General features: G+C 37.9%; 1 protein-coding gene across 2 annotated transcripts in view; it reads left to right on the top strand.

Moving 5' to 3' along the window:
* STXBP5L (syntaxin binding protein 5L) overlaps window positions 1–24,268 on the top strand; it is a 387,479-nt gene that overhangs the window by 65,567 nt on the left and 297,644 nt on the right. The window lies entirely within an intron of this gene.

Genomic DNA, 24,268 nt, shown 5'->3' with positions numbered 1-24,268 from the left:
CCAAGATTTAGGAGTTTTTAAGCTATTATTAATTTAAAAAATCTTTTTTTCTTTTATCTTTCTCTTCTTCTGGGACTCATGATGCAAATGTTTATTTGCTCAATGGTATCCTATAATTCACTTAGGCTTTCTCTACTCTGTTTCTTCTTCTTTTTTTCTTCTTCTTCTCCTGATTGATATCAAATGATTTGTCTTCGAATTTGCTGATTCTTTCTTCTGTGTGATTGGGACTATTGTTAAAGCTCTTTATTAAGATTTTTAGTTCTGTCTTTGTATTCTTTAGCTCTAGGATTTCTGTTTGGTTCCTTTTTATGGTTTCTTTTTCTTTTTTTAGATTCTAATCAGTGTCAGCTCTTAAGTTTACTAACTTTATTTATTTATTGGTATAAGTTTGAATTTATTTTTTATGAAAATTATTTATTAAAATTAAAATTTATTAAAATTATTATTTTATTAAAATTATGTATTAAAGTGTAGTTGATTTACAATGTTATATGTTTCAAGTGTACTACATAGTGATTCAGTATTTTTAAAGTAAATAAAGTGTTGGCTATATTCCATGTGCTGCACAGTATTTCTATCTTATTTATTTTATACATAGAAGTTTGTACCTCTTAGTCCTCTAACAGTATCTTTCCCCTCCCCCATCCCTTTTCCCACTGTTAATGACTAGCTTGTTCTCTTTATCTGTTGGTCGGTTTCTGTTTTGTTATATTTATTTCTTTCATTTTTTAGATTCCATGTATAATAAATGATAATATACAGTATTTGACTTATTCTGTCCAATTTTTTTACTAAATATAAATCCTCCAAGTCTACCCATGTTGTTGCAAATGGCAAGATTATATTCTTTTTTTTACAGCTGAGTTATAATCCATTGTGTTTGTGTGTGTGTGTGTATCATATTTTTTTTATTCATTCATCTGAAGATGGATGCTTAGGTCACTTCCGTAACTTGGCTATTGTAAATAATGCTGCAGTGAACATTGGAGTGCATATATCTTTTTGAATTAGTGTTTTTGTTTTCTTCAGATATATACCCAAGAATGGAATTGCTGTATCATATGGTAGTTCTATTTTTAGTCTTTTGAGGAAACTCCATATTGTTTTCCATAGTGGCTGCATCAGTTTACATGCCCACCAACATTTTACTAGGATTCCCTTTTCTCCACATCCTTGCCAACACATTATTTGTGGTCTTTTTGAAGATAGCCATTCTCACAGGTGGGAGGTGATATCACTTATCGTGGTTTTAATTTTCATTTCCCTGATGATTAGCAATGTTGAGCATCTTTTTATGTGCCTATTGGCCATCTGTGTGTCTTCTTTGAAAAATGTCTGTTCAGGTCTTCTACCATTTTTAATTGGGTTGTTTGGTTTTTTGATATTGAATTATGTGAGTTTTTTTATATATTTTGGATATTAACCTTATTGGTCATATCATTTTCAATTTTTTCTCCCATTAAGCAGGTTGTCATTTTGTTTTGCTGATGGTTCCCTTTGCTATGCAAAAGCTTTTAAGTTTAATTACGTCCCATTTGCTAGTTTTCCTTTGTTTCCCCTTTGCCTAAGGAGATTGATCCAAAAAAATATCGCTATGACTTATGTCAAAGAATGTTCTGCCTATCTTTTATACTAGGAATTTTATGGTTTCTAGACTTATATTTAGATATTTAATCCATTTTGAGTTTATTTTTAATTCTTTTACATGTAGCTATCCAGTTTTCCCAGCACCACTTATTGAAGGGACTTTTTTCCTATTGTATATTTTTGTACCCTTTGTCATAAATTAATTGATCATATGCACATGGGTTTATTTCTGGGCTCTCTTTTCTGTTCCATTGATCTGTGTGCCTGTTTTTGTGCCAGTGCCATATTGTTTTGATGACTGTAGTTTTGTAGTAGAGTCTAAAGTCAGGGAATATGATACCTCTAGGTTTGTTTTCTTTTTTTTCCCTCAAGATTGCTTTGGCTATTCAGGGTCTTTAGTGGTTCCATATAAATTTTAGGATTTATTATATATCTTTAAAAAACTTTGAGTATTTTGATAGGGATTGCATTAAATCTATAGATTACTTTGAGTATTATGGTTACTTTATCAATATTAATTATTCCAGCCCATGAACACAGGATATCTTTCATTTTCTTTGTATCAGCTTCAATTTCTTTCATGTTTTATAATTGTCAGAGTATAGATCTTTTACCTCCCTGGTTAAGTTAATTCTTAGGTATTTTATTCTTCTTGATGTGATTTTAAATGGGATTGATTTCTTACTTTCACTTTCTGTATTTCATTATTAATGTATAGAAAAGCAACAGATTTCTTTGTTAATCTTGTAACCTACAACTTGACCAAATTAATTTATAAGTTCTAATAGTTTTTTTTTTTTTGGTAGACAATTTAGGGTTTTCTCTATATTGTCTCATGTCATCTGCAAATAGTGACAGTTTTGTTTTTTCACTTCCAATTTGGATGCCTTTTTATTTCTTTTTTTATGTGCTATGGCTAGGAATTCCAATACTGTGTTAAATAGAAGTGATGAGTGTGAGCATCCTTGTTTTGTTCCTGATTTTAGGGAAAAGCTTTCAGCTTTTCAACACTGGGTATGATGTTAGCTGTGGGTTTGTCATAAATGGACTTTATTATGTAGATATATCTTCTCTCTATACCAACTTTGATGAGAGTTTTTATCATGAATGTTGAACTTTGTAAAATGCTTTTCTGCACCTATTGAGATGATTTTGTGATTTTTATTCTTTATTTTGTTAATATAGTGTATTACATTGATTGATTTGTGTATATTGTACCATCTTTGCGTCCCTGGCATAAATACTATTTGATCACAGTATGTTGTCCTTTTTATGTATTAAATTTGATTTGTTAATATTTTTGAGGATTTGTGCATCTACATTCATCAGAGATATTGGCTGGTAATTTTCTTTTTTTGTTTTTATTTTTATTTTATATTGGATTATACTTGATTAACAATGTTGTCTTATTTTTAGGTGTATAGCAGAGTAATTCAGTTATACACATACAAGTATCCATTCTTTTTCAAACTCTTTTCCCATTTTGGTTATAACAGAATATGGAACTGAGTTCCCTGTGTGATACAGTAGGTCCTTTGGTTAACTATTTTAAATATAGTAATGTGTACATGTCTATCCCAAACTCCCAATACATCCCTGCCCCACCACCCTTTGCCCTTGGTAACCATAAGTTCATTCTCTAGGACTGTGAGTGTTTCTGTTTTATAAATTAGTTCATTTGTATCATTTTTTTTACATTCCACATATAAGTGATACCTTGTGATATTTGTCCTTCTCTGTCTGATTTCACTTAGTATGATAATCTCCAGGTCATCCATGTTGCTGCAAATGGCAGTATTCCATTCTTTTTAATGGCTGAATAATATTCCATTGTGTATGAGTACCACATCTTCTTAACCTAAATGTCATCTGTCAATGGACATTTAGGTTGCTTCCATGTCTTGGCTATTGTAAACAGCACTGCAAAGAACATTGGGGTGCATGTATCCTTTTGAATCATGTTTTTTCTCCAGATATCTGCCCAGGAATGGGATTGCTGGATCATATGGTAGTTCTGTTTTTAGTTGTTTGAGGAACCTCCATACTGTTCTCCATAATGGTTGTACCAATTTACATTCCCAACAGTGTGGAAGGGTTCCTTTTTTCCACACCCTCTCCAGCATTTATTGTTTGTAGACTTTTTGATGATGGCCATTCTGATTGGTGTGAGGTGATACCTCATTGTGGTTTTGCTTTGCATTTCTCTAATAGTTAGTTATGTTGAGCATCTTTTCATGTCTCTCTTGGCCATCTGTATGTCTCTTTGGAGAGATGTTTATTTAGATCTTCTGCCCATTTTTTGATTGTTTTTTTTTTTCTTATTGAGCTCATGAGCTGTTTGTAAATTTTGGAGATTAATCTCTTGTCAGTCGCATTATTTGCAAATATTTTCTCCCATTCTGTGGGTTGTCTTTTCATTTTGTTTATGATTTCCTTTGCTGTGCAAAGGTCTTTGAGGTTAATTAGGTCTATTTGTTTATTTTTGTTTTGATTTCCATTACTCTAGGAGACAACTTGAAAAAGATATTGCTGTGATTTATGGCAAAGAGTGTTCTGCCTATGTTTTCCTCAGAGTTTTATAGTATCAGGTCTTACATTTAGGTCTTTAATCCAGTTAGAGTTTATTTGTGTATCATCTTAAAGAATGTTCTAATTTCACTCTCTTACAAATAGCAGTCCAGTTTTTCCTGAACTATTTATTGCAGAGACTGTCTTTTCTTTGTTGTAATCTTGCCTTCTTTGGATTAATTGACCATAGCCGCATGGGTTTATTTCTGGGCTTTCTATCCTGTTCCATTGATCTATATTTCTGTTTTGTGCCAGTACCGTACTGTTGTGATGATGGTAGCTTTGTAGTATAGTCTGAGGTCAAGGAAGCTGATTCCTCCAGCTCTGTTTTTGTTTCTCAAGTTTGCTTTGGTTGTTTGGGCTCTTTTGTGTCTCCATACAAATTTTAAGATTTTTTTGTTCCAGTTCTGTAAAAAATGCCATTGGTAATTTGATAAGGATTGCATTGATTCTGTATATTGCCTTGGGTAGTATAGTCATTTTCGTAATATTGATTCTTCCAATCCAAGAACATGGTATATTTTTCCATCTGTTTGTGTCATCTTCAATTTCTTTCATCAGTCTTATAGTTTTTGGTGTACAGTCTTTTGCCTCCTTAGGTAAGCTTATTCCTAAGTATTTTATTCTTTTTTATGCAATGGTAAATAGGATTGTTTCTTTACATTTTCTTTCTGATCTTTTATTGTTAGTGTATAAAAATGCAACCTATTTCTATGTATTAATTTTGTATCCTGCAACTTTACCGAATTCATTAATGAGCTCTAGTAGTTTTCTGGTAGCTACTTTGGGATTTTCTATGTATAGTATCATGTCATCTGCAAACAGTGACAGTTTTACTTCTTCTTTTCCAATTGTGTTCCCTTTATTTCTTCTCTGATTGCCATGACCAGGACTTCCAATACTATGTTGAATAATAGTGGTGGGAGTGGACATCCTTGTCTTTTTCATGAACTTAGATAAAATGCTTTTAGCTTTTTTCCCTTTGAGTATGATGTTAGCTGTGGGTTTGTCATATATGGCCTTTATTATGTTGGGGTATGTTCCCTCTATGCCCACTTTCTGGAGAGTTTTTCCGATAAATTGGTATTGGATTTTGTTCAAAGCTTTTCCTGCATCTATTGAGGTAATCATATGGTTTTTAGTCTTTAATTTATTGATGTGGTGTATCACACTGATGGCTTTACAGATATTGAAAAACCCTTGCATCTCTGGGACAAATCCCAATTGGTCATGGTGTATAATCCTTTTAATGTATTGTTAGATTTAGTTTGCTAGTATTTTGTTGAGGATTTTTGCATCTGTGTTCATCAGTGATATTGGCTTGTAGTTTTCTTTCTTTTTTTGTTGTGATATCTTTGTCTGCTTTTGGTATCATGGTGATTCTGTCCTCATAGAATGAGTTTGGGAGTGTTCCTTCCTCTGCAATTTTTTGGAAGAGTTTCAGAAGGACAGGTGATAATTGTTCTCTAAATATTTGATAGAATTCACCTGTGAAGCCATCTTCTCCTAGACTTTTGTTTGCTGGGAGTTCTTAAATCATAGTTTCAATTTCAGTACTTGTGATTAATCTGTTCATATTTTCTGTTTCTTTCTGGTTCAGTCTTGGAAGGTTGTGACTTTCAAAGAATTTGTCCATTTCTCCTAGGTTGCCCCATTTGTTGACATATAGTTGGTTGTAGTAGTCTCTTATGATCCTTTGTGTTTCTGCAGTGTCTGTTGTAACTTTTTTCATTTCTAATTTTATTGATTTGAGCCCTCTTCATTTTTTTTCTTCATGAGCCTGGCTAAAGGTTTCTTAATTTTTTTATCTTCTTGAAGAACCAGCTTTTAGTTTCACTGATCTTTTCTATTGTTTTCTTCATTTTTATTTCATTTATTTCTGCTATGATCTTTATGATTTCATTCCTTCTACTAACTTTCTTTGGGTTTTGTATGTTCTTTCTCTAGTTGCTTTAGGTGTCAGGTTAGGTTGTTTATTTCAGATTTTCTTGTTTCCTGAGGAAAGACTGTATTGGTATAAACTTCCCTCTTAGAACTGCTTTTGCTGCACCCCATAGGTTTTGTGTCATCCTGTTTCCATTGTCATTTGTTTCTAGGTATATTTTGATTTCCTCTTTGATTTCTTCAGTGATCCATTGGTTGTTTAGTAGCATATTGTTTAGCCTCCATGACTTTGGATTTTTTACACTTATTTTCTTGTAGTTGATTTCTTTTTTTTTCCCCCAAATCAAAGGTTTTCTTTTTTTTTTAAAGTGTACAATTTGATATTCTTTTTCTTATTAGTAATGTGTATATGGCAGTCTCAATCTCCCAGTTCATCCCAACCCAACCCTCCCCAACCCCCCACTTTCCCCACTTGGTGTTCATATGTTTGTTCTCTAAATCTATGTCTCTATTTCTGCCTTGCAAACTGCTTGATCTGTACCATTTTTCTAGATTCCACATGTATGCATTACTATACAAAATTTGTTTTTCTCTTTCTGACTTACTTCACTCTGTATGACAGTCTCCAGGTGCATCCGTGTCTCTACAAATGTCCCAATTTTGTTCCTTTTTGTGGCTGAGTAACATTCCATTCTGTATATGTATCACATCTTCTTTATCCATTCATCTGTTGATGAACATTTAGGTTGCTTCCATGACCTGGCTATTGTAAATAGTGCTGCAGTGAACATTGGGGTGCATATGTCTTTTTGAATTATGGTTTTCTCTGGGTATATGCCCAGTAGTGGAATTGCTGGGTCATATGGTAATTCTATTTTTAGTTTTGCAAGGAACTGCCATACTGTTCTCCATAGTGGCTGTATCAATTTACATTCCCACCAACAGTGCAAGAGGGTTCCCTTTTCTCCACAGCCTTTCCAGCATTTATTGTTTGTAGATTTTCTGATGATGCCCATTCTCTCCAGTGTGAGGTGATACCTCATAATTTTGATTTGCATTTCTATAATAATGAGTGATGTTGAGCAGCTTTTCATGTGCCTCTTAGCCATCTCTATGTCTTCTTTGGAGAAATGTCTGTTTAGGTCTTCTGCCCATTTTTGGATTGGGTTGTTTGTTTTTTTGTTATTGAGCTGCATGTACTGTTAATATATTTTGGAGATTAATCCTTTGTTGATTCGTTTGCAAATATTTTCTCCCATTCTGAGGACTGTCTTTTCGTCTTGTTTATGGTTTCTTTCGCTGTGCAAAAGCTTTTAAGTTTCATTAGGTCCCACTTATTTATTTTTCTTTTTATTTTCATTACTTTAGGAGGTGGGTCAAAAAAGATCTTGCTGTGATTTACGTCATAGAGTATTCTTCCTATGTTTTCTTCTAAGAGTTTTATAGTGTCTGGCCTTACATTTTGGTCTTTAATCCATTTTGAGTTTATTTTTGTGTACCGTGTTAGGGAGTGTTCTAATTTCATTCTTTTACATGTAATTGTCCAGTTTTCCAAGCACCACTTATTGAAGAGGCTGCCTTTTCTCCATTGTATATCCTTGCCTGCTTTGTCAGAGATTAGTTGACCGTAGTTTATCTCTGGACTTTCTATCCTGTTCCATTGATCTATTTCTGTTTTTGTGCCAGTACCATACTGTCTTGATTACTGTAGCTTTGTAGTATAGTCTGAAGTCAGGGAGTCTGATTCCTCCAGCTCCATTTTTTTTCCCCTCAAGATTGCTTTGGCTAGTCAGGGTTTTTTGTGTCTCCATACAAATTTTAGGATTTTTTTTTGTTCTAGTCCTATGAAAAATGGCATTGGTAATTTGATTGGGATTACATTGAATCTGTAGATTGCTTTGTGTAGTATAGCCATTTTCACAATGTTGTTTCTTACAATCCAAGAACATGGTATATCTCTCCATCTGTTTGTATCATCTTTGATTTCTTTCATGAGGGTCTTATGGTTTTCTGACTGCAGTTTTTTTTTTTTGGGGGGGGGTACACCAGGTTCAATCATCTGTTTTTATACACATATCCCCGTATTCTCTCCCTTCCTTGACTCCCCTCCCTCGAGTCCCCCCCACCCTCCCTGCCCCAGTCCTCTAAGGCATCTTCCATCCTCGAGTTGGACTCCCTTTGTTATACAACAACTTCCCACTGACTATTTTACAGTTGGCAGTATATATATGTCTGTGCTACTCTCTCGCTTTGTCTCAGTTTCCCCTTCACCCCCCACCCCCTGCCATACCTCGAGTTCTCCAGTCCATTCTCTGTATCTGCATCCTTATTCTTGTCACTGAGTTCATCACTACCATTTTTAGATTCTGTATATGTGAATTAGCATACAATATTTGTCCTTCTCTTTCTGACTTACTTCACTATGTATGACAGATTGTAGTTCTATCCACCTCATGACATATAGCTCCATCTCATCCCTTTTTATAGCTGAGTAATATTTCATTGTATATATATGCCACATCTTCTTTATCCATTCATTTGTTGATGGGCATTTAGGTTGCTTCCATGTCCTGGCTATTGTAAATAGTGCTGCAATAAACATTATGGTACAAGTTTCTTTTGGGATTATGGTTTTCTTTGGGTATATGCCCAGGAGTGGGATGACTGGATCATATGGTAGTTCTATTTGTAGTTTTTTAAGGAACCTCCAAATTGTTTTCCATAGTGGCTATACCAACTTACATTCCCACCAACAGTGCAGGAGAGTTCCCTTTTCTCCACACACTCTCCAACATTTGTTGTTTCCAGATTTTGTGATGATGGCCATTCTGATCAGTGTGAGGTAATACCTCATTGTGGCTTTGACTTGCATTTCTCTGATGATTAGTGATGTTGAGCATCTTTTCGTGTGTTTGTTGGCCATCTGTATGTCTTCTTTGGAGAAATGTCTATTTAGGTCTTCTGCCCATTTGTGGATTGGGTTATTTGCTTTTTTGGTATTAAGCTTCATGAGCTGTTTGTATATCTTGGAGGTTAATCCTTTGTCCGTTGTTTCATACGCAATTATTTTTTCCCATTCTGAGGGTTGTCTTTTAGTCTTGTTTATGGTTTCTTTCACTGTGCAAAAGCTTTTAAGTTTCATGAGGTCCCATTCATTTATTCTTGATTTTATTTCCCTGATTCTAGGAGGTGGGTCCAAAAGGATGTTGCTTTGATGGATGTCATAGAGTGTTCTGCCTATGTTTTCCTCTAGGAGTTTGATAGTGTCCGGCCTTACATGTAGGTCTTTAATCCATTTGGAGTTTATTTTTGTGTATGGTGTTAGTGAGTGTTCTAATTTCATTCTTTTACATGTTGCTGTCCAATGTTCCCAGCACCACTTATTGAAGAGGCTGTCTTTTTTCCATTGTATACTCGTGCCTCCTTTGTCAAAGATAAGGTGCCCATATGTGTTTGGGCTTACTTCTGAGTTCTCTATTCTATTCCATTGATCTTCCTTTCTATTTTTGTGCCAGTACCATACTGTCTTGATCACTATGGCCTTGTAGTATAGTTTGAAGTCAGGAAGCCTGATTCCACCAACTCCATTTTTCCTTCTCAAGATTGCTTTGGCTATTCGGGGTCTTTTGCGTTTCCATACAAATCATAAGATTTCTTGCTCTAGTTCTGTGAAAAATGCCATTGGTAATTTGATTGGGATTGCATTGAATCTGTAAATTGCTTTGGGTAGTACAGACATTTTCACGATGTTGATTCTTGCAATGCAGGAACATTGTATGTCCCTCCATCTGTTTGTGTCGTCTTTGATTTCTTTCATCAATGTCTTAAAGTTTTCTGCATACAGATCTTTTGCCTCCTTAGGCAGGTTTATTCCTAGGTATTTTATTCTTTTTGTTGCAGTGGTGAATGGGAGAGTTTCCTTAATTTCTCTTTCTGCTCTTCTGTTGTTCGTGTATAGGAATGCAAGAGATTTCTGTGCATTAATTTTCTATCCTGCTACTTTACTAAACTCATCAATTAGTGCTAGCAGTTTTCTGGTAGTCTTTAGGGTTTTCTATATATAATATCATGTCATCTGCAAAGAGTGACAATTTTGCTTCTTCTTTTCCAATTTGGATTCCTTTTATTTCTTTTTCTTCTCTGATTGCTGTGGCTAAAACTTTCAAAACTATGTTGAATAATAGTGGTGAGAGTGGACACCCTTGTCTTGTTCCTGTTCTTAGAGGGAATTCTTCCAGTTTCTCCCCATTGAGAACGATGTTGGCTTTTGGTTTTTCATATATGGCTTTTATTATGTTGAGGTAATTTCCTTCTATGCCCATTTTCTGGAGAGCTTTTATCATAAATGGATGTTGAACTTTGTCAAAAGCTTTTTCTGCATCTATTGAAATGATCATATCGTTTTTATCCTTCAATTTGTTGATATGATGTATCACATTGATTGATTTGCATATATTGAAGAATCCTTGCATCCCAGGGATAAACCCCACTTGATCATGGTGTATGAGTTTTTTAATGTGCTGTTGGAGTCTGTTAGCTAGTATTTTGTTGAGGATTTTTGCATCTATATTCATCAGTGATATTGGTCTGTAGTTTTCTCTTTTTGTGACATCTTTGCCTGGTTTTGGTATCAGGGTGATGGTAGCCTTGTAGAATGAGTTTGGGAGTGCTCTACCTTCTGCAATATTTTGGAAGAGTTTGAGAAGGATAGGTGTTAGCTCTTCTCGAAATGTTTGATAGAATTTGCCCGTGAACCCATCTGGTCCTGGGCTTTTGTGTGTTGGGAGATTTTTAATCACTGCCTCAATTTCTGTACTTGTGATTGGTCTGTTCATAGTTTCTATTTCTTCCTGGTTCAGTCTTGGAAGATTGTATTTTTCTAAGAATGTATCCATTTCTTCCAGGTTATCCAATTGATTGGCGTATAGTTGCTTGTAGTAGTCTCTCATGATGTTTTGTATTTCTGAGGTATCCGTTGTTACTTCTCTTTTTTCATTTCTAATTCTGTTGATTTGCATCTTCTCCCTTTTTTTCTTGATGAGTCTGGCTAATGGTTTATCAATTTTGTTAATCTTCTCAAAGAACCAGCTTTTAGTTTTATTTATTTTTCTTATGGTTTCTTTCCTTTCTTTTTCATTTATTTCTGCTCTGATCTTTATGATTTCTTTCCTTCTGCTCACTTTGGGGTTTCTTTGTTCTTCTTTCTCTAGTTGATTTAGGTGTAAAGTTAGGTTGTTTATTCGATCATTTTCTTGTTTCTTAAGGTAGGACTGTATTGCTATAAAATTCCCTCTTAGAACTGCTTTTGCTGCATCCCATAGGTTTTGGGTTGTTGTGTTTTCGTTGTCATTTGTTTCTAGATATTTTTTGATCTTCTCTTTGATTTCTTTAGTGATTTCTTGGTTGTTTAATAGTGAATTGTTTAGCCTCCATGTGTTTGTATTTTTTGCAGTTTTTTTTCCTGTAATTGATATCTAGTCTCATGGTGTTGTGGTCTGAGAAGATGCTTGATATGATTTCAATTTTCTTGAATTTGCTGAGGTTTGATTTGTGACCCAAGATGTGATCAATCCTGAAAAATGTTCCGTGTGCACTTGAGAAGAAAGTGTAGTCTGTCGTTTTTGGATGGAATGTCCTATAAATATCAATTAAGTCAAGATGGTCTAATGTGTCATTTAAAGCTTGTGTGTCTTTCTTTATTTTCTGTTTGGATGATCTGCCCAGTGATGTAAGTGGGGTGTTCAAGACTCCCACTATTATTGTGTTACTGTCGATGTCCCCTTTTATCGCTGTTAGCATTTGCCTTATGTATTGAGGTGCTCCTATGTTGGGGGCATAGATATTTACCATTGTGATATGTTCTTCTTGAATGCATCCCTTGATCATTATGTAGTGCCCTTCCTTGTCTCTTTTAATCGTCTTTACTTTCAAGTCCAATTTGTCTGATATGAGTATTGCTACTCCAGCTTTCTTTTGACTTCCATTTGCATGGAATATCTTTTTCCATCCCTTTACTTTCAGTCTATATGTATCCCTTGGTGTGAAGTGGGTTTCTTGTAGGCAGCATATAGAAGGGTCTTGTTTTTGTATCCATTCAGCCAGTCTGTGTCTTTTGGTTGGAGCATTTAATCCATTTACATTTAAAGTGATTATTGACATGTGTGTTCCAATGACCATTTTCTGAATTGTTTTGGGTTTGTATTTGTAGGTGTTTTCCTTTTCTTGTGTTTCCTACTTAGAGAAGTTCCTTTAGCACTTGTTGTAAGGCTGGTTTGGTGGTGCTGAATTCTCTTCACTTTTGCTTGTCTGGAAAGCTTTTGATTTCTCTGTGAAATCTGAATGAGATTCTTGCTGGGTAAAGTATTCTTGGCTGTAGGTTTCTCTCTTTCAGGACTTTCAGTATATCCTGCCATTCCCTTCTGGCCTGCAGAGTTTCTGTAGAAAGGTCAGCTGTTATCCTGATGGGTTTTCCCTTATATGTTATTTGTTGCTTTTCTCTTGCTGCTTTTAATATTTTTTCTTTGTGTTTAATTGTCGTTAGTTTGATTAATATGTGTCTTGGTGTATTTCTCCTTGGGTTTATTCTGTATGGGACTCTCTGTGCTTCTTGGACTTGGTGAATTATTTCCTTTCCCATGTTGGGGAAGTTTTCCACTAGAACCTCTTCCAATATTTTCTCAGACCCTTTCTTGTTTTCTTCTTCTTCTGGGATGCCTATAATTCGAATGTTGGTACGCTTAATGTTATCACTGAGGTCTCTGAGACTGTCTTCTAATCTTTTTATTCTTTTTTCTTTTTCCTGCTCTGTGGCAGTTATTTCCCCCATTCTATCTTCCAACTCACTTATTCGTTCTTCTGCCTCAGTCATTCTGCTGGTTATAGCATCTAGAGTATTTTTAATTTCAGTTATTTTGTTATCCATTGCTGTTTGTTTTTCTGAGTTCTTATGAACTGTTTCTTGTACTTTCTCTATTTTGTTATCGAGATTTTGTATTATTTTTACTATCATTACTCTAAATTCTTTTCTAGGCATTTTTCCTATTTCCTCCTCATTTCTTTGGTCTTGTGGGTTTTTTTCCTGCTCCTTTGCCTGCATGGTTCTTCTTTGTTTCCTCATGGTTGTCCAAACTTTTGGGGTTGCTTGTCCTGGTGATAGAGGTGTTTATAGAAGACTGTCCAAGCCTCAGACTAATGTCTAAGTATTGGACTAAATGAATATTAAGTCTAGGAAACACATACACGTATAAGACACAATTACTGAATCCGTTAGGACATAAGGCTCTAGAAAGACCTGACAGAACCCCAGTGTGCTATCAGATATTCAAAGAGAAACCCAGCAGAAATTGACAACTGAAACAGAACAAATCAGAGACAAAAGCAAAAGCAAACAAACAACAAATAACACCCTACACATACAAACATCAATCCAGGGAGATTTTGTAAGCTAGGATCAAATATGGAAAAGAGCTGGAGTACCACCAGAGAGAATGGAGATTCTCAGAATGTAATTAGACAACTGTACTAAGAACTAAGATAAAGACAAAAGCCTAATATTAAATACCAAGGCAGTGCATCATCTGGAGAATAGAGCAAGGAGTCTGAGCAGACCGATAGTGTTGCTTATAAGTATGTTAAGATAAAATAAACTTAAAAAGGCTGGAAGAAAGGGGAACAGAAGAGCGTAATGTGGTTGGAAATATGCAAATAAAAAGAAAGGAATAGAAATGTATAAAAGATAAGGATGAAAGGAAAGTATGAGAGATATTTTGTCCGTACTACCAAAAACTTAGCTAGATATAGAAGTATATAAAAAGGCAAAAAAAAAAAAAAAGAATAAAAAATATCATTAAAAAATATGTTATAAAACTTGTAGATCCCTTAGGGCTAAGATTGTATTTAATAAATCAAAAAAAAGAAAAAAAAAAAAAAGAGAGAGAGAAAGAGAAAGAAAAAAAAATCCAGAACTGATCCCAGAATGGACCAGTTCAATAGGTATTGATACTACTATTTCTGTTTCCTTAGCGTCTCAGCTGTAAGTGTCCTTCTCCTTGCCTTGGGTTTTTTTTTTGTGTTATTCTGTGACCAGCAGAGGTTCCTTTATTGTTCGTCTGTAAGCGTCGATGTGTGGGGAGGGAGAGGGTACAATAGTGGCTCCTTCTCCTGGGAGTGAGTGAGCAGTGGCGCACTGTTGTTTCAGTGGGGCTTGGAGGTGCCTGTTGCAGAGGGCGCTGGTGGCTCAGGCGTTAACAGAAAGTCTTAGAGTTGGGCCTCTCTCGGGGTTTTTTTCTTTCTAATTCTGTCTTTTTTTTTTTTTTTTTTCTTCTCGGCAGCCTCCCTGCTGCTGGCGTTGCAAGGGGTTTTAATCTAGCCTGGCCCGAGCGCCTGAGGGTGCTTGTTATCCCTGAGTGCCTTAGGTGGCCCGCAGGGCGTCTCTCCACTGCCTGTTGCAGAGGCGTGGAAAGAGAGAGAGAGGCTACGTGCGCGGCCCCTCCCCCCCACCCGTGAGCCTGCAGCCTCCAGCCGCCATCATGGCCGGGCAGCTCTCAGGGACGGGCACTCCTGTCCGCGGACCTCCTCCCTCCTGTCCTCTCGGTCCGTCACCCTACCGGCAACAATATTTCTCCCCCTGAACCAGCTCTCCGGTTCCCCTGCTCCTGCTCCTGGACCCTCTGTTCAGCCGCGGATCGATGTCTCGGTCTGGGAACGCTGAGCTGCGCTGCGGACCCTCCGTATGTTTCTCACTCCTTCCCGTCTGCCACAGCTCCGCCGCTTCACCCTCTTTGAGCCGTCGTAGATGCCTCCCTGCTGGCTATGTCCGGCTCCCCGCAGCCCTTTCTGGTGTCCGAGGCCGTCTGCTGGTGTTCAGCTGGTTCTCTGTGGGAATGACTGCGTCCTTCCATGCATTCCCAATGCATCTGTGGAGAGGGATGCACTCCACGTCTCTCTACTTCGCCGCCATCTTTTCTCCTCTCCCCTGACTGCAGTTCTTTTACCTCCTTAATTAGGTTTATTGCTAGGTATTTTATTCTTTTTGTTGCAGGTATTTTATTCTTTTTGTTGCAATGGTGAATGGGATTGTTTCCATAATTTCTCTTTCTGATCTTTCATTGTTAGTGTAGAAATGCAAGAGATTTCTGTGTGTTAATTTTGTATCCTGTAACTGTACCAAATTCATTGATTAGCTCAAGTAATTTTCTGATGGCATCTTTAGGATATTCTGTATCATATCATCTGTAAACAGTGACAGTTTTACTTCTTTTCCAATTTTGATTTCTTTTATTTCTTTTTCTTCTCTGATTGCTGTGACAAGGACTTCCAAAACTATGTTGATAGTAGTGGCGAGAGTGGACATCTTTGTCTTGTTCCTGATATCAGAAGGAATGCTTTCAGCTTTTCACTATTGAGAATGATGTTTGCTGTGGTTTTGTCATATATAGCCTTTATTATGTTGAAGTAGATTCCCTCTATGCCCACCTTCTGGAGAGTTTTTATCATAAATGGGTGTTGAATTTTGTCAAAAGCTTTGTCTGCATCTATTGAGACGATCATGTGGTTTTTATCCTTCAATTTGTTATATGGTGTATCACATTGATTGATTTGCATGTATTGAAGAATCCTTGCATTCCAGGGATAAACCCTACTTGATCCTTTTAATGTGTTGTTAGATTCTGTTTGCTAGTATATTGTTGAGGATTTTTGCATCTGAATTCATCAGTGATATTGGTCTGTAATTTTCTTTTTTTGTAGTTTCTTTGCCTGGTTTTGGTATCAGAGTGATGATGGCCTTGTAGCATGAGTTTGGGAGTGTTCCTTCCTTGGCAATTTTTTGGAAGAGTTTGAGAAGGATGGGTGTTTTCTCTAAATGTTTGATAGAATTCACCTGTGAAGCCATCTGATCCTGGGCTTTTGTTTGCTGGAAGATTTTTAATCACAGTTTCAACTTCATTACTTCTGATTGGTCTGTTCATATTTTCTATGTCTTCCTGATTCAGGCTTAGAAGTTTATGCCTTTCCAAGAATTTGTCCATTTCTTTGAGGTTGTCCATTTTATTGGCATATAGTTGCTTGTAGTAGTCTCTTATGATGCTTTCTATTTCTGCAGTGTTTGTTGTAACTTCCTCTGTTTCATTTCAATTTTTATTGATTTCAGTCCTCTCCATCTTTTTCTTGATGCATCTGGCTAAAGGGTTATCAATTTTATCTGCTCAAAGAACCAGCTTTTAGTTTTATTGATCTTTGTTATTGTTTTCTTTATTTCTATTTCATTTATTTATGTTCTGATCTTTATGATTTCTCTCCTACTAACTTTGGGTTTTGTTTGTTATTTTTTCTCTAGTTTCTTTAGGTGTAACATTAGATTGTTTATTTGGGATTTTTCTTGTTTTTTGAGGTAGGATTATATTGCTGTAGACTTCACTCTTAAAACTGCTTTTGCTGCATCCCATAGGTTTTGGATTGTTGTGTTTTCATTGTCATTTGTCTCTAGGTATTTTTTTATTTCCTCTTTGATTTTTTTCAGTGATCTCTTGGTTATTTATTAGCATATTGTTTAGCTTCCACGTGTTTTTGTTTCTTACAGTTTTTTTCCTGTAATTGATTTCTAATCTCATAGAATTTTAGTCAGAGAAGATGCTTGATATGATTTCAATTTTCTTAAATTTACCAAGGCTTGATTTGTGACCGAAAATATGATCTATCCTGGAAAATGTTCTGTTTGCACTTCACAAGAAAGTGTAATCTGATGTTTTTGGATGCAGTGTCCTATAAATATCTATTAAATGTAGCTGGTCTATTATGTCTTTTAAAGCTTGTGTTTCCTTATTAATTTTCTGTCTGGATGATCTGTCCATTTGTGTAAGTTGGGTGTTAATGTCCACCACTATTATTTTGTTACTGTTGATTTTCTCTTTTATAGTTGTGAGCATTTGCCTTACACATTGAGGTGCTCCTATATTTATAATTGTTATATCCTCTTCTTGGATTGATCCCTTGATCATTATGTAGTGTCCTTTCTTCTCTATTGCAACATTTTTTATTTTAAACTCTATTTTATCTGATATGAATATTACTACTCCAGCTTTCTTTTGATTTCCATTTGTGTGGAATATCTTTTTCCATCCCCTCACTTTCAGTCTATATGTATCCCTAGGTCTGAAGTGGGTCTTTTGTAGACAGCATCTATGTGGATCTTGTTTGTGTATGCATTCAGCCAGTCTTTGTCTTTTGGTTGGAGCATTTAGTCCATTTACATTCAAGGTAATTATCAATATGTATGTTCCTATTACTATTTTCTTAATTGTTTTGTTTTTGTTTTTGTAAGTCCTTTTCTTCTCTTGTGTTTCCCACTTAGAAAAGTTTCTTTAACATTTGTTGTAGGGCTGGTTTGGTGGTGCTGAATTCTCTTAGCTTTTTCTTGTTTGTAAAGCTTTTGATTTCTCCATTGAATCTGAATGAGATCCTTGCTGGGTAGAATATTCCCGGTTGTAGGTTCTTCCCTTTCATCGCTTTAAATATATCATGCCACTACCTTCTGGCTGGCAGAATTTCTGCTGAGAAATCAGCTGTTATGCTTATGGGAGTTCCCATGTATGTTATTTGTTTTTTTTTCCCTTGTTGCTTTTAATAATTTTTCTTTGTTTTTAATTTTTGTCAATTTGACTACTATGTGTCTTGGTGTATTTCTCCTTTGTTTTATCCTGCCTGATACTCTCTGTGCTTGCTGGACTTGGGTAGCTATTTTCTTTCCCATGTTAGGGAAGTTTTCAAGTATAATCTCTTCCAGTATTTTCTTGGGTGCTTTCTCTCTCTTTTCTCCTTCTGGGACCCCTATAATGTAAATATTGGTGCGTTTAACATTCTCCCAGAGGTCTCTTAGGCTATCTCCATATCTTTTCATTCTTTTCTCTTTCTTCTCTTTTGTGGCAGTGATTTCCACCATTCTGTCTTCCAGGTCACTTATCTGTTCTTCTGCCTCAGTTAATCTGCTGTTGGTTCCTTCTAGTGTGTTTTTCTTTTCAGTTATTGTATTGCTTATCTATGTTTGTTTGTTCTTTAATTCTTCTATGTCTTTTTAAACTTTTCTTTCATCTTTTCGATCTTTGCATGCAGTCTTTTTGCAAAGTCCTGGATCATCTTCACTATCATTATTGTGAATTCTTTTTCTGGAAGGTTGCCTGTCTCCACTTCATTAAGTTGTTTTTCAGGGGTTTTATCTTGTCCTTTCTTCTGGTCCAAAGTCCTCTGCCTTTTCATATTCTCTATCTTTCTGTGGCTATGGTTTTCAGTTACAGAGAATGAAATAATGCTGATACTACTTGATACTGCTGTCTGCCCTCTGGTGGATGAGGCTATCTAAGAGGCTTGTGCATGCTTCCTGTTGGGAGGGACTGGTGGTGGGTAGGGCTGGGTGTTGCTTTGGTGGGTGGAGCTCAGTAAAACTTTAATCTGCTTGTCTGCCAATGGGTGGGGCTGCGTTCCCACCCTGTTTGTTTTTTGGCCTGAGGCAACCCAGCATTGGAGCTTACAGGCTGTTTGGCAGGGCTAATGGAGTACTCCAGGAGGGCACGCCAATGAGCACTTCCCAGAACCCCCATTGCCAGTGTCCCTGTCCCCATGGTGAGCCACAGCTGCCCCCACCTCTGCAGGCAATCCTCCAACACCAGCAGGTTGGTCTGGTTCAGTCTCCTGTGGGATCACTGATCCTTCCTCCTGGGTCCTGGTGTGTACACTACTTTTTGTGTGCCTTCCAAGAGTGGAGTCTGTTTCCACCAGTCCTGTGGAAGTCCTGCAATCAAATCCCACTGGGCTTCAAAGTCTGATTCTCTAGGAAATCCTCCTCCTATTGCTGGAACCATAGGTTGGGAAGCCTGACAATGGGCTCAGAACCCTCACTCCAGTGGGTGGACTTTTGTGGTATAACTTTTCTCCATTTTTTGAGTCACCCACCCAGCAGTATGGGATTTGATTTTATCACAATTGTGCCCCTCCTACTGTCTCATTGCAGATTCTCCTTTGTCTCTGGATGTGGAGTGTCTTTTTTGGTGAGTTCCAGTGTCTTCCTATTGATGATTGTTCAGCAGTGAGTTGTAATTCTGACGCTCTTGCAAGAGAGAGTGAGCACACGTCCTTCTACTCCACCATCTTGAGACAATCTCCTTGTAGTTTATTTCTAATCTCATAGCATTGTGGTAAAAAAAAATGCTTGATATGATTTCACTTATCTTTAATTTACTGAGGTTTGTTTTGTGGCCTAGCGTGTATCTATCCTGGAGAATATTCTGTGTGCACTTGAGAGGAATGTGTATTCTGCTGCTTTTGCATGGAATGCTCTAAAAATATCAGTTAAGTCTGTCTGGTCTAACGTGTCATTTAAGGCCTGTGTTTCCTTATTGGTTTTCTTTCTGGATGACCTGCCTATTGATGAAAGTGGGGTGTTAAAGTCCCCCACTAATATTGTTACTGTCAATTTCTCCTTTTATGGCTGTTAGTGTTTGCCTTATATATTGAGGTGTTCCTATATGGGGTGCATATATATTTACCATTTTTTATATATTCTTCTTGAATTGATTCCTTGATTATTATGTAGTGGCCTGTCCTTCTTTGTCTCTTGTTAGAGTCTTTATTTTAGTCTGTTTTGTCTGATGTGAGTATTGCTACTCCAGCTTTCTTTTGATTTCCATTTGCATGGAATACCTTTCCATCCCCTCACTTTCAGTCTGTATGCATCCCGAAGTCTGAAGTAGGTCTCTTGTAGAGAGCATATATATGGGTCTTGTTTCTGTATCCATTCAGCCAGTCTGTCTTTTGGTTGGGGCATTTAATCCATTTATGTTTAAGGTAATTACTGATATGCATGTTCTTATTGCCATTTTGTTAATTGGTTAGGATTTGTTTTTGTAGGTCTTTTTCTTCCCTTAATATTTTGTTCTCTTCTCTTGTGATTTGATGTCTAACTTTAGCGTTGTGTTTGGATTCCTTTTTCTTTTGTGTGTATCTGCTGTAGATTTTCAGTTTGCAATTACCATGAGGTTTTGATATAGCAGTGTATATATAAACAAGATTGTCTTTTGTTGCTCATCTTTTGATTTCAAATGCATTTCCAATATCCTGCATTGTGCTCTCATCATCTCATAATGCTGGTTTTGATATCATATTTGTTTGTGGATGATTTCCTGCTTTTACAGTGTGTTTGTCTTTACCAGAGAGCTTTTCCTTTTGTAATTTTTTTGTTTCTAGCCTTGATCATTTCTTTTCCCCCTAGAGAAGTTCCTTAGGCATTTGTTGCAGAGCTAGTCTGGTGGTGTTGAATACTCTTAGTTTTTGCTTTTGTGTACAACTTTTGATTGCTCTGAATCTGAATGAGAGCCTTGCTGGATAGAGTATTCTTGGCTGTAGCTTCTTTCCTTTCATCACTTTAAATATATTGTGCCACTCCCTTCTGGCCTGCAGTTTCTGCTGAGAAATCACCTGATAACCTTAGGGGGATTCCTTATAAGTTATTTGTTGCTTTTCCCTTGTTGCTTTTAATATTTTTTGTTTGTCTTTAATTTTTGTAATTTGATTACTATGTGTCTCAGTGTGTTCCTCCTTGGGTTTATCCTGCCTGGGACTCACTACACTTCTTGGACTTGGGTGACTCTTTCCTTTCCCATGTGAGGGAATTTTTCAGCTATTATCTCTTTAAATATTTTCTGCAGCCCTTTTTCTCTCTCTTTTCATTCTGGGACCCCTATAATGCAAATGTTAGTATGCTTGATGTTGATTCAGTGATCATTTAAACTATCCTTATCTTTTAAAATTTATTTTTCTTTTTGCTGTTGTGATTGGGTGATTTCCAATATTCTGTCTTACAGATTGCTTATGCATTCTTCTGTGTCACCTAGTCTGCTTTTAATTCCTTCTAGTATATTTTTCATTTCAGTTATTATATTCTTTCTCTGACTGATTCTTTTTTTATATTTTCTAGTTCCTTGTTCCTTTCTAGTTCCTTTTATATTTTCTAGTTTCTAGTTCTCACTGTGTTCATCTATTCTTTTCCCAAGTTCAGTTAGCATTCTTATTAATAATGCTTTGAACTCTTTATCTGGCAAACTATTTATCTGTGTTTCATTAGTTGTTTTTTCAGGGCTTTGTTTCTTTTTCTTTTGCATGAAACAAATTATTTTGTGTTCTGATTTTGCTTACCTTTCTTTGTCTTTATGAAATTAGGTGAAAGAGTTCCCTGTTTCAGTCTTGCAGGGGTGTCCTTTGTGGCTGCATCCCCATGCAGTCTTCACATGCTCAGTGGCTTTGTTGGGATTGCTAATCTGAAGAGAGCACAGGTCGTATCTTCCCTGTGAGTGTGCTGGCAGCTCCCACCTTGCTGGGGGGCAGGGGTGGAAGTGGAGGGGCTAGAGCCAGAGCCAGGTGTGAGCCTGGGTTTCTCCTATGCTCAGTGGCTGTCACTACCCTATGGGAGGGGCCCAAGGTGCTGGAGCTGAAGTCCTGTGTGTCGATTGGAGCTGGTTCTATTTCCTCTGTGTACTGCACCACACCACTCTCCCCCCTGCCACCCAGTGTTGGCACCTCCACCCTAATGGAAAGGAGCATCAGAGGAAGAGGGGCTTGAGTGGGCCCCCACTGGGGCTGGGGTGTGCCCTGATATGGTCCCAACAAGCCAGTCAGAGCCCCAGGACACTTCTGATCTGCTGCCTTCACGCACTCACCAGAAACCTCCTTCCTTACCCTGTTTAGAAGCAGGGCTTGACCTTAGCTGGCTCTGCTCCCTCCAATTGTGTGCATCTTCACCCTAGAGGAGAGCAGTTCTGGAGCAAAAGGAGCTGGAGCAGGTGCCTGGCATGGGCCAGGCTGCCTACTTGGTTGATTCCTGCATAAGAGTCGGAGCCTTAGGCTGCTCACAAACTGCTTCCTCCCAAAAGTGGCCATCCTTGCCCTGTTCACATGCAGGTCTGGTTGCACACCAGCTCCATCATCTCTACAGCTACTTTCCTTAGTAGTGGCAGTCTTCGCCCTAGTGGAGAGATGCACAAGAGCAAGAGCAGCTATAGCAGTCTGCAGGTGCAGGCTGCAGTGCATTGGGGCAGTAGTGGGAAACTGGCCAAAGCCCTGGGGAGTTTTCTGCCTACTTTCTCCACCTTGTTCCTGAGAGTAAGCAAGCATGTGAGAGTCAAGTCTCTGTTTCTTACAACTCTCTGGTACATCCCACTGGTTTTTAAACCCATTCAGGGGACTCATCTTCCTGATGTCCAACCCAGTGGTGGAGTGCCCAATATATAGTTCAAACCTCTCACTCCCCAGGGAGGATCTCCCAACCTGTGATATCCCTTTCCTCTTCTGTGTTTCCTGCTACAGGCACCAGTCCCAACCTGATCCCTTCTCCTGCCTTCCTAAACGACGCCATGTGGACCCTTCTTTACAGCCTTGGTTGTAAAAGAGCCTTTCTGCCAGTCTCTAGTTTGTTTTCAGCAAGAGTTGCCCCACACATAGATCTATTTTTGATGTGTTCATTGGGGGAGATGGGCTCAGTGTCTTTCAACTTCACCATCATGATCTCTTCTTTCCATTTCTTTATTAAATGCATTTTGTTCATAAATTGTTTTCCTGATTTTGTTCAGTTGTCTGTCTGTGTTTTCTTGCATTTCATACAGTTTAAGATGATTATTTTACATTCTTTGTCAGGCAAATCATAAATTTCTATTTCTTTGGGGTCAGTTACTGGAGCTCTATTACTTTCCTTTGGTGGTGTCATATTTGCATAATTCTTTGTTGTCTGTGTAGCCTTACATTGGTGAATGTACATTTGTGGAAGCAAACACCTCTTCCAGTCTTTACAGACTTGTTTCAGAAGATAAAGATCTCCTGTCTTTTTCCCAAGCTGATAGGATTACTTCCATATTTGCAGTTGTGCTGCTTTGGAGCCAGTTATGAGGCTTTTGCAGGGTTTTCAGTGGCATCTGTGACCTGTGGGCTTGATTTGTGGGTCTTATGCTGTTGTGGATCCCTTCTGGCCCTTGGGTGGATGTGACTAGCTGCAGTACCTTCTTCAGTAGGGTGGGACTGGGACAAGGGTCCACTTTAAGATCCATGCATGGGTCCTCAGATAGCAAGCCTATTACTATTTGGTGGGTGTGGCTCCTGCCAGATCTTGGGTGGACTGCTACCTGGTCATTAGACTGGTCCCTGGATGGACAGAACTGGCCCTAGACTGTGACTGAGAGGTGCTGGAACTGAGCCTCAGTGCTATTTCAGGTTCCACAGCCAGCATTTGCTCTACAGTCATGGGTGTGTCTCCCTCCATGGGCTGGGAGGGAGGGTTAGGATGGGCTGGATTGGTTCCTGACTATGGCCAGAGGGGCTGGAGTTGAATATAGGGCCCTTTCAGGGTCTCTTGGAGTACAGTTATGTCTTCTGACAAGTCCCTGTGCCAGGACTGCTTGTGGATTGTGGTTGGGAGTATTGGGCCCTTTTAGGATCTCTGGGAGTGCAGACCGGAGTGTGTCCTGTTGGGTACCTGTGGCAGCAGGACAGTTCACAAACTGCAATTGGGAGGATCTGGGACTTAGCGTAGGGCCCTTTCAGATCTCCAAGGTTGCAGCCAGGAGTGTTTCCTACTGGGACCCTTGACCCTCAGGGCTGCTGTAGACTGGCAGGCTATAGTTATAAGGAAGCTGGAGTCACATATAGGGCCTTTTCAGGAACTCCATGGGGCAGAGTGTCTCCTGCCTGGTCTTTGTGACAGCACAAATTCTAGGAGACTGTGGCAGTGAGGTGGCTTAAGCTGAGTATAACCCCCTTTTAGGATCTTAGAGGGCTCAGACAAGCATGTTTCCTATAGGGTTCCTGTGCCAGCAACATTGTTTCTAGTCTGTGGCTGGGACTTGCTGGAGTCCTGTTACAGGCTGTTTCAGAATCCACAGTCTGACAGACTGTACCTTACTTCCAGGGGCTCACCTCCAGGGTTTCCAAAACCACAGCCCAGTGAGGCTGAAGCTGATTCAAAGGCTACTTCCTGTTCTACAGCCAGGAGCAAATTCTTTATTATGCCTATTACCTGATAACATGGATGAGTGTGACTCCTTTGGGTCTCTTGACATATGGTGTATGCTGGTGACAGACCCAGAGCCAAATTGGGCTATAGCTAAGTTCTCAAGGGTACAGAGCTATTTCTGTTTCTATAGCTGAAACCACAGTCAGGGAGTCAGCCACCTAAGTGTAAGCCTGTCTCCTC

The sequence above is a fragment of the Hippopotamus amphibius genome, chromosome 10, assembly GCF_030028045.1.
Source record: "Hippopotamus amphibius kiboko isolate mHipAmp2 chromosome 10, mHipAmp2.hap2, whole genome shotgun sequence".
Classification (NCBI taxonomy): domain Eukaryota; kingdom Metazoa; phylum Chordata; class Mammalia; order Artiodactyla; family Hippopotamidae; genus Hippopotamus; species Hippopotamus amphibius.
This window is presented reverse-complemented; position numbering and strand designations above follow the sequence as displayed.